This window comes from Arachis hypogaea, chromosome 10 (genome assembly GCF_003086295.3).
Source record: "Arachis hypogaea cultivar Tifrunner chromosome 10, arahy.Tifrunner.gnm2.J5K5, whole genome shotgun sequence".
In the NCBI taxonomy this organism is placed as follows: Eukaryota; Viridiplantae; Streptophyta; class Magnoliopsida; order Fabales; family Fabaceae; genus Arachis; species Arachis hypogaea.
This window is the reverse complement of record NC_092045.1, coordinates 39,874,944-39,881,618: the sequence shown is the minus strand read 5'-3', so window position 1 is coordinate 39,881,618 and position 6,675 is coordinate 39,874,944. Positions and strand designations below refer to the sequence as shown.

Genomic DNA, 6,675 nt, shown 5'->3' with positions numbered 1-6,675 from the left:
ACAAAAACATAGACAAACATAATACTTAAAAACAGAAAACAGAAAGAAAATAAAGAACAAGGAATGAATCCACCTCTAGTGGCGTCTTCTTCTTGAAGGACCAATGATGTTCTTCAACTCTTCTATGTCCCTTCCTTGCCTTTGTTGCTCCTCTCTCATAGCTCTTTGATCTTCTCTTATTTCTTGGAGAGTGAGGGCGTGTTCATGGTGTTCCACCCTTAGTTGTTCCACGTTTTGGCTCAAGTCTTCTAAGGAGGTACTGAGTTGCTCCCAATAGTTGTTGGGAGGAAAGTGCATTCCATGAGGCATTTGTTGATGAACTTCCTCATGTTCTCCTTGGGGACCGTGAGGGACTTCCCTTGTTTGCTCCATCCTTTTCTTGGTGATGGGCTTGTCTTCTTCAATGGAGACATCTCCATCTATGATAACTCCGGCTGAATAACATAGATGGCATATGAGGTGGGGGAAGGCTAGCCGTGCCATGTATGAAGGCTTGTCAGCTATTTTGTAGAGTTCATTGGCTATGACTTCATGAACCTCTACTTCCTCTCCAATCATGATGCTATGAATCATGATGGCCCGATCCACAGTAACTTCAGATCGGTTGCTTGTAGGGATGATGGATCTTTGAATGAACTCCAACCATCCTCTAGCTACAGGCTTGAGGTCCAGTCTTCTTAGTTGGACTGGTTTGCCTTTGGAGTCTACTCTCCATTGGGCGCCTTCCACACAAATGTCCATTAGGACTTGGTCCAACCTTTGATTGAAGTTGACCCTCCTTGTGTAGGGGCGTTCATCACCTTGCATCATGGGTAGATGAAACGCCAACCTCACATTTTCCGTACTGAAATCTAAGTATTTCCCCCGAACCATTGTGAGATAGTTCTTTGGATTCGGGTTCATACTTTGATCATGGTTCCTTGTGATCCATGCATTAGCATAGAACTCTTGAACCATCAATAATCCGACTTGTTGCATGGGGTTGGTTATGACTTCCCACCCTTTTCTTTGGATCTCATGTCGGATTTCCGGATACTCATTCTTTTTGAGCTTGAAGGGGACCTCAGGGATCACCCTCTTCTTTGCCACAACATCATAGAAGTGGTCTTGGTGGCTCTTGGAGATGAATCTCTCCTTTTCCCATGATTCGGAAGTGGAAGCTTTTGCCTTCCCTTTTCCTTTTCTTGAGGAAACTCCGGTCTTGGGTGCCATTGATGGTGAAAAAAAAATAAAAAGCTAGGCTTTTTACCACACCAAACTTAAAATTTGCTCGTCCTCGAGCAAAAAGAAAAGAGGAGTAGAAGAAGAAGAAGAAGAAAATGTGAGTAGAGAGGGAGAAGGGGGGTTCGGCTATGTAGAGAAGAAGGGGTTATGTTGTGTGAAAATGAAGAAGAAAAGGGAGGTATTTATAGGGAGGGGGGAAGGGTTAGGTTTCGGCCATTTTGGGTGGGAATGGGTGGGAAATTGAATTTGAATGTAATGGGGGTAGGTGGGGTTTAAGGGGAAGAGGAGGTTGATGTGAATGGTGCATGGGGTAATTGGGAAGAGAAATTGAGGTGATTGGTGAAGGGTATAGGGAATTGTGACATGGATATTCAAATCACAAAAATAGGATTAAGAGGGAAGGTGAGAATAGGGTAGGTGGGGATCCTGTGGGGTCCACAGATCCTGAGGTGGGAATCCTGTGGGGTCCACAGGTCCTGAGGTGAAAAGAAATACCATTCCTTCACCATATAGGCGTGTAGATTGCCTTCATGCACCATTCTGGCGTTCAAACGCCCATTGGTGCATGTTCTGGGCGTTAAACGCCCATGTGATGCTTGATTCTGGCGTTGAACGCCAGTTTCAAGCTTGTTTCTGGCGTTCAGCGCCAGATTGTCCTCTGCGTGCGCATCCTGGCGTTAAACGCCAGGATGTAGCTTGTTTTGGGCGTTCAGCGCCAGGAAGATGCTCTGTTCTGGCGTTGAACGCCCGCCAGATGCATCGTCTGGGCGCTGAACGCCGGCCCGTGCGTCCTCCAGGGTGAAAAATTTTTTCTTCTGTTTTTGACTCTGTTTTTAATTTTTTTTGATTTTTTTCATGACTCCTCATGATCATGTACCTAATTAAATACAAAAATAACAAAGAAACAAAATAAAATAAAATTAGATAAATAAAATTGGGTTGCCTCCCAACAAGCGCTTCTTTAATGTCAATAGCTTGACAGTGGCTCTCATGGAGCCACAGAGCAATCAAGTCAATGTTGTCTAGTCCCAACACCAAACTTAGAGTTTGGATATGGGGCTTGAACACCAAACTTAGAGTTTGGTTGTGGCTTCACAACACCAAACTTAGAGTTTGACTGTGTGGGCTCTTCTTGACCTTGAACTGAGAGAAGCTCTTCATGCTTACTCTCTTTTGTCATAGAGGGATGGCCATGTGCTTGAAACACAAGGTATTCCCCATTCAATTGAAGGACTAACTCTCCTCTGTTGACATCTATCACAGCTTCTGCTGTGGCTAGGAAAGGTCTTCCTAGGATGATGCATTCATCATCTTCCTTCCTAGTATCTAGGATTAGGAAATCAGCAGGGATGTGAAAGTCTTCAACTTTTATAAGCACGTCCTCTACTATCCCATGAGCTTCTCTCATGGATTTATCTGCCAATTGTAATGAGAACAAGGCAGGTTGTACCTCAATGATTCCTAGCTTCTCCATTACAGAGAGTGGCATAAGGTTTATCCCTGACCCAAGATCACACAGAGCTTTTTCAAAGCTCATGGTGCCAATGGTGCAAGGTATTAAGAACTTGCCAGGATCTTGTTTCTTTTGAGGTAGAGTTTCCTGAATCCAAGTTTCTAATTCATTAATGAGCAAGGGAGGTTTACTTTCCAAAGTCTCATTACCAAACAGCTTGGCATTCAGTTTCATGATAGCTCCTAGATATTGAGCAACTTGCTCACTAGTCACATCTTCATCCTCCTCAGAGGATGAATAATAGTCAGAGCTCATGAATGGCAGAAGGAGATTTAGTGGAATCTCTATGGTCTCTGTGTGAGCCTCAGATTCCTCAGGATCCTTATTAGGAAGCTCCTTCTTGCTTGGAGGACGTCCCAGGAGTTCTTTCTCACTAGGATTTTCGTCCTCCTCCTCCTTTGTGCTTTCGGCCATGTTGACTAAGTCAATGGCTTTGCACTCTCCTTTTGGATTCTCTTCTGTATTACTTGGGAGAATACTGGGAGGAGTTTCAATAACTTTCTTACTCAGCTGGCCTACTTGTGCCTCCAAATTTCTAATGGAGGATCTTGTTTCATTCATGAAACTGAAAGTGGCCTTTGACAGATCAGAGACTATATTAGCTAAAGTAGAATTATTTTGTTCAGAGTTCTCTGTCTGTTGCTGAGAAGATGATGGATATGGCTTACTATTATTCAGCCTATTGCGTCCACCATTGTTAAAGCCTTGTTGAGGCTTTTGTTGATCCTTCCAGGAGAAATTTGGATGATTTCTCCATGATGAGTTATAGGTGTTTCCATAAGGTTCACCTAAGTAATTAACCTCTGCCATGGCAGGGTTCTCAGGATCATAAGCTTCTTCAGAAGCTACCTCTCTAGTACTGTTGGATGCATGTTGCAATCCATTCAGATTTTGAGAGATCATGTTGACCTGTTGAGTCAACACTTTGTTCTGAGCCAGTATGGCATTCAGAGCATCAATTTCAAGAACTCCATTCTTCTGAGGGACCCCATTATTCACGGAATTCCTCTCAGAGGTGTACATGAACTGGTTGTTAGCAACCATGTCAATGAGTTCTTGAGCCTCTTCAGGCGTTTTCTTCAGGTGAATAGATCCACCTGCAGAATGGTCCAGTGACATTTTCGAAAATTCAGAGAGACCATAATAGAATATATCTAATAGGGTCCATTCTGAAAACATGTCAGATGGACATCTCTTGGTCAGCTGCTTGTATCTTTCCCAAGCTTCATAGAGGGATTCACCATCTTTTTGTTTGAAAGTTTGAACATCCACTCTCAGCTTGCTCAGCTTTTGAGGAGGAAAGAATTTATCTAAGAAGGCAGTGACCAGCTTATCCCAGGAGTCCAGGCTATCCTTAGGTTGTGAATCCAACCATATTCTAGCTCTGTCTCTTACAGCAAAAGGGAAAAGCATGAGTCTGTAGACTTCAGGATTAACTCCATTCGTCTTTACAGTATCACAGACCTGCAAGAACTCAGTTAAGAACTGATAAGGATCTTCAGATGGAAGTCCATAAAACTTGCAGTTTTGTTGCATTAATGCAACTAGTTGAGGCTTAAGCTCAAAGTTATTGGCTCCAATGGCAGGAATGGAGATACTTCCATCAAATTTGGATGTTGGCTTTGTGAAGTCACCAAGCATTCTCCTTGCATTATTATTATTATTATTTTCGGCCATCTCCTTCTCTTGTTCGAAAATTTCTGAAAGGTTATCTCTGGATTGTTGTAATTTAGCTTCTCTTAATTTTTTCTTCAGAGTCCTTTCAGGTTCTGGATCAACTTCAACAAGAGTGCCTTTATCCTTGTTCCTGCTCATAAGAAAGAGAAGAAAACAAGAAAAGAAAGAGGAATACTCTATGTCACAGTATAGAGATTCCCTTATGTTAGTAGAAGAAGAAAGGGGTAGAAGAATGAAGAAGGAGATTCGGATTTTTGGATGAGGAGAGGTGAAGAGAAGTGTTAGTAATTAAATAATTAAAATAGAAGAAGAAAAGAGAAAGGAATTTTCGAAAATAATTTTGGAAAAATGGTTAGTGATTTTCGGAAACTAAAGATGAGATGAGATTAAAATTAGAATTTAAAACAATTAAAAAGAATTTTTGAAAAAGAGGGGGAGAATTTTCGAAAATTTAGAGAGGGAAAAGTAGTTAGGTGGTTTTGAAAAAGATAAGAAACAAACAAGGAGTTAGTTAGTTGATTGAAAAAGATTTGAAATCAAAGTTTTAAAAAGATAAGAAGATAGGAGGTTAGATAAGATATTGTGAAATCAAATTTTGAAAAAGATAAAATTTTTGAAAAAGATAAGATAAAAGATAAAAAGATATATTTGAAAAAGATATTTGAAAAAAAGATTTAATTTTAAAAATTACTTAACTAACAAGAAACTACAAGATAAGATTCTAGAATTTAAAGATTGAACTTTTCTTAACAAGAAAGTAACAAACTTCAAATTTTTGAACCAATCACATTAATTGTTAGCTAATTTTTCGAAAATTGGATAAAAAGATAAGAAAAAGATTTTGAAAATATTTTGAAAAATATTTTTGAAATTTTCGAAAATTAAAAAAAAATGAAAAAGATATGATTTTTGAAAAAGATTTTGAAAAGATAAGATTTTTAAAATTGAAATTTTGACTTGACTTGTAAGAAACAACTAATTTTGAAAATTTTTGACCAAATCAATCCCAAAATTTCGAAATTTTGGAGGGAAATAAGGAAAAGATATTTTTGAAATCAAATTTTGAATGAAAAACACAAAAATGACCCAAAACATGAAAATTTTGGATCAAGACACAAGATGCATGCAAGAATGCTATGAATGTCAAGATGAACACCAAGAACACTATGAAGATCATGATGAACATCAAGAACATAATTTTGAAAAATTTTTGATGCAAAGAAAACATGCAAGACACCAAACTTAGAAATCTTTAATGCATGAAAATTATGAATGCATAAATGCACATGAAAAACAACAAAAGACATAAAACAAAAAATCATCAAGATCAAACAAGAGGACTTGTCAAGAACAACTTGAAGATCATGAAGAACACTATGAATGCATGAATTTTCGAAAACAATGCAAGAAAATTTTAAAAGCATGCACTTGACACCAAACTTAAAAATTAACACAAGACTCAAACAAGAAACACAAAATATTTTTGATTTTTATGATTTTCTAATTTTTTTGTATTTTTATTGATTTTTTTCGAAAAACATTTTTGGAAAAACGAAAAATAAAAGAAAAATTTTGAAAAAGATTTTTGAAAAGAAAATTACCTAATCTGAGCAACAAGATGAACCGTCAGTTGTCCATACTCGAACAATCCCCGGCAACGGCGCCAAAAACTTGGTGGACGAAATTGTGATCACTTGTTCTTTTGTTTATAAAGGATGTATACTCTGAGGGCATTGTTTATTTCCTTCACAATCTCGTTCAACTAACCAGCAAGTGTACTGGGTCGTCCAAGTAATAACCTTACGTGAGTAAGGGTCGAATCCACAGAGATTGTTGGTATGAAGCAAGCTATGGTCACCTTGTAAATCTCAGTCAGGCAGAAAAAAGAGGAATTGTAATTATAATAAATAAAAAGGAATAATAAAAGGGATAGAAGACTTATGCAGATTCATTGGTAGGAATTTCAGATAAGCGGATGGAGATGCTGTAGAGCCCAAGGACGCCTGCTCTCCTACTGCTTCTACTCAATCCTTCTTACTCCTTTCCATGGCAAGCTTTGTATAGGGGTTCACCATCAACTGTGGCTACTTTCATTCCTCACGGGGAAATAACCTGTGCGGCTGTCACTCGCACAGCTAACCAGTCTGGAGGCATCACCCATGGCTGATGGCTACATCCCATCCTCGCAGTGAAAACTATGCAACGCACTCTGTCACAGTACGGCTAATCACCGGTTGGTTCCCGCTCCTACTGAAATAGAA

At 39.1% G+C, this 6,675-nt stretch overlaps 1 non-coding gene across 1 annotated transcript; it reads left to right on the top strand.

Annotated features, from left to right (window-relative positions):
- Positions 1-3,914: 3,914 nt before the first annotated feature.
- Positions 3,915-4,018, top strand: LOC112719048 (small nucleolar RNA R71). Its single transcript, XR_003161368.1, has one exon. It is a non-coding gene; the product is annotated as a small nucleolar RNA R71 (small nucleolar RNA).
- Positions 4,019-6,675: the final 2,657 nt, after the last annotated feature.